Source organism: Mus pahari, chromosome 5 (genome assembly GCF_900095145.1).
Source record: "Mus pahari chromosome 5, PAHARI_EIJ_v1.1, whole genome shotgun sequence".
Taxonomy (NCBI): Eukaryota; Metazoa; Chordata; class Mammalia; order Rodentia; family Muridae; genus Mus; species Mus pahari.
Genome location: NC_034594.1, coordinates 64,530,959 through 64,535,306, shown reverse-complemented (window position 1 = coordinate 64,535,306; position 4,348 = coordinate 64,530,959).

Genomic DNA, 4,348 nt, shown 5'->3' with positions numbered 1-4,348 from the left:
CAGAGAAAGAAAGAGGGATAGACTGAGAGAGGTAGAAATAAAGACAGAAAGACACACAGAGAGGCAGATAGACCGACACAAAGAGAGGTAGAGATAGAGAGAGAGACAGAGACAGAAAGAGACAGAGAGAGAGAGAGAGAGAGAGAGAGAGAGAGAGAGAGAGAAACAGAGACAGAGAGACCGAGAAAGACAAACAGACACAGAGAGACAGACAGAGAGTGCACCAGCAATTTCCTCTTTTCCCTGCTGGCTCCAGATTGTCTAGAGATGGAGCACTCCCTGCCCAACCATTGTCCTTTGGAGCCACGCTGTGCCAGGGCAAGGCAGGACTGTGCCCAGATCTCACAGCCCAGTTCTCCTTCTCTTCCCCGTGGCCTCTGAACCAGGGAGAAGGTACAGACAGGAACAAGTTCTCTCCCACCCCTTACAAGAGGAGAGTTTCTGTTTGAATGAGTACTTTCCCCATTGTTCTTCAGCTTCTATGGCAAAGGGTGGCAGTCACTTCCATTACCTCCAAACCCACAGGGTCTACAAAGGGGCTTCTTGTGAAACCAGGACTCTCTGGGCTTCAGAACCAGCAGCCTGCTGTTCAGATTTAGGCCGCTGAACAGCAATTGATCTGCAGGAGGTGGTCCTTGGGAGAATTCATGGAGAAAAATCCACCCTTAATCATGCTATTTATAATTCTTTCATATGCTTCGAGGAGGACTCAGGACAATGAGAAGCTCAGCCCATCCTCCCCAGAGAGGTCCTTGCTTTATAAGCTCACTTGTCATTGTGTTTTGAAGCCCATGGATTTGTTCCGTATGTAACTGACCGAGGGACCTTGGCAGCGTTACAGAGGAGCGCAGATCTCTGCCTCATCTGCCAGGCAGTCATCGGGCTCTGTCTTCAGTACCATCAAGGACTGGGGACTCTGTCTCCCTTTCCTGTTGAAAGAAAAGACTGTCCTGACCCCGCCCAGCCTTTCCTACAGTCCTCGTGATGAGCTGGAGCCCACACTCTGGGGTCCTTGACTCCCACCGCTGACACCATAATTTCTTTATCTAAGGCAAACTGCAGCCCCCTTCCCTCACGGGTGTTACCCTGTCTCTGCCAACCACCCTCCTCCTTTGTTCTGACTTATTCATGGGACATGAGTTGTGGCTCATTTGGAGCCTCTGGGATCGCCTCAGGTGAGGAGCCTCAGCTTGTTTCCGTGTAACCTACCTTTGAGGTGTCTTCCTGTATGCTCCATGGGTTATAGCCCCCATACTCTACGGTCCATAGATAGCTGCTGGTGGTATAATGGTGAGCATAGCTGGTTTTCATTGTGCCTCATTTTACCACAGATTCCCCAGCTCAAGTCACAGTGTGACAGTGTGTTCGGGTGTAGCAGAAATAAATCCACTCGGTGGATCACAGTGGATCCCCCTTCCTCCCTGCCCTCCCCACTGCCGTGATCAATACAGGGGTTCAAGGTGCCGAGAATGATGCATGGGGCATTGGGTTCAGTCCCACGTGGGCTAGAGTCCAGCATGAGCTCATCTTGTGGAACGTAAAGCAGGCGCCTGGCTTCCACGACCTCGGCTGCTGCCCGGATGCAGGAGCCTCTGGCAGCCGCTCACAGCTGATTCATTGGGCCGGCAGGCAGCTCAAATCCCCAAGCTGCTGTCACATGGAGCTGTAAAGGCGCATCTCTCCTTGTCTATACTTTGCATAAATAAGGGGAAAAAAATTCTCCCATCTTCCTTTGGGACCAAACAGTGGCGGGGGCTGCTGTCAGGGACTTGGGAGGTGATGTCTGAAAGTGGGGAAGGCTCTTTAGGGGACCATTTTCCTTTTACCTGAGGAGCTCCGGCCATGGTAAAGAGGGTCTGAGATGCCATGCTAGCCAGTGGGTGAGGCTCTAAATAGGCTGTAAAAGGTACCAGAGTACCACTTCACGATCTGGCGGTCCCCTTCGTAAGGTCAGTAGGGGGCGGTGTCTCACTACTGGGGCAGGGGAAGACTATTTCTTCCCTGAAGGGTAGGTAGTTCAGCAGGCTCCTCCCTCTTTGGGCTCCCTGGCACCATGCCAATGCTCAGTGCTTGCAGGCTGACATCCCCAGTGGGCAAGGTTACATCAAGGGGAACTTCTAGTTGCTCGCGGGTGCTGCAGGCTGGTGTGCGATGCTAGCAAACATGGAAGCTTGGATCAGCAGAAATAAGTAGACCCTGGGGCCACCTTTGATCAGGGGCGTGATGGGAAACCCCACACAGCGTCTGTAGGCCTCTGGAAGGTGGGAGGCTGGATTGTGAGGAGGCTTCCTCAGGGGGCCCAAGAGCCTGTCACGCAAATGCTAATGCTAGAGGCACCTGTTTCTAGGGCCTGTGTCAGATGCAACATCAGCGGCAAGGGCAAGAGGAGGGCACACCTGGCACCTGCCTGAGTCTTCCCAAGTGGCTGAGGCAGCTGTGCCCATTCCCCCCCTCACCCCCTGTTGTGGCACTTTCTAGGCCAGCTGTCAGTGCTTGGAGGGGCTATGTGAGTGGGGACAGGAAGTGAGAGCCTCTGGTGCTTTGTGGCCCTGACTGGAGCAGATCTGTGTCTGGGGCAAGATGACCACCATCATAGGGAGTTATCTGGCCCTTGGGGATTTGGCTAGAGGGTTCTGGGTGCTCCTGAGTGCCTGTTATGTATCTTCAGGTATGCTTTTGTGCTATGCTTTGCCACAGCCCTGTACAGTGGGCAACCTGTGGCAGGGATAGTCAGTCTTCATAAGTAATGCCAAACTTCAGTGCTGGGGGTGTGGCTCAGTCAGTGCTGGGGGTGTGGCTCAGTCAGGGGTGGGGGGTTGGGGAATATTCGACTAGGACTCATAAGGCTCTAGGTTTGATTCCCAGTACTGCTTAAACCCAGCATGGTACTACATGCTTGTAATCTCAGCACTTGAGAGATGGAGGTAGGAGGTTCAAGAGTTCAAGGCCAGTCTGGACTGTGAGACTCTGTCTAAAAAAGAACCAAGCCAAGCCAAACAAAAAAACGTGGTCTGGAAGATAGCTCGTCAGTAAATTGCTTACTTAGCAAGCAGGAAGACCCAGTTTTGATTTCCAGAACCCATGTTAAAAAGTCAGACACATTGGTATACGCATGTAAGACCAGCTACATGGGTACATGCAGGAGGTGGAGCCAGGAGGATCCCTGGGGTCACTGGTGGCCAATCTAAATTCACTTGGTGAGCTTCAGATTTAGTAGAAGACTCTGTCTTTCAAAAGATAAAAATAACAACAACAACACAAACCAAAAACCCAAACCCTCAAAAGTGAATGGCTCCTGAGAATAACGTCTAAAAGACTTTTCTGATCTCCAAATGCATGTGCACATACATGCACCTTCATACACAAGTGCCCCACAGGAACATTCATGTGAGTGTACACACATATACACATACATGCACACACACACATACTGAGCTCCATACTGGCATCTCCACCCTTGGGCACCCACTTAATACAAGTCACATGGGTCCCAGAGGAAGAGGGTGCCTCAAACCATGGCTGACCCAGCAGCTCTTTCCACCACCCATCCACTCACGTATTTCAGTGTATTCAAGTTTAGTGTGTCTATCTAGGTGGACTAATGGATTCTATTGTCCAACTTTAACCAAACCAATCCTCCAGGGTGGCCAAGTGGTTTACAAGATTCCTGCCAAGGAACTGCAAACAGTCCTGGTGAGCCAAAGAGAAAAGCTGCCGGCTGATGACACCCAAACATGCTCATCACCCCTGTGTCCCAGCTGTGAGAAGGGTTCAGGATGATGGCAGACATTATAAAACCATATGAGGGTTGGCAAAATGGCTCAGCAGCAAAAGGTGCTAGCTTCCTAAACCCTAGGGGACCTGAGTTCAATCTCCCAGACCCACATGGTAAAAGGAGAAAAGTCAACTCCCTAAAAAGTTGTCCTCTCACCTATACACACACACACACACACACACACACACACACACACACACTCACACACACACTCACCTATACACACACACACTCACCTACACACACACACACTCACCCACCTACCCACACACACTCACACACATGCACACACACACACACACATACTCTCACACACACACACATACACACACTCACCCCCCACACACACAAAACCTTTTTTAAGGCACACCCCCTCCCATCCTTTCTAGTACAACCTTAGCCATAGGTACCTTGAGATATTCATCCACAACAGCATAAAATCCTCATGGTTCACCAGACGTTTAAAAACAGCCTTCAGAACATGAAGACAAACCCCTGTATTTGTTTTTCCCTGACGATGTTTAAAGCTATGTGTTTCTCAGCCCAGTACTTTTGATATTTCCCTAAGCAATG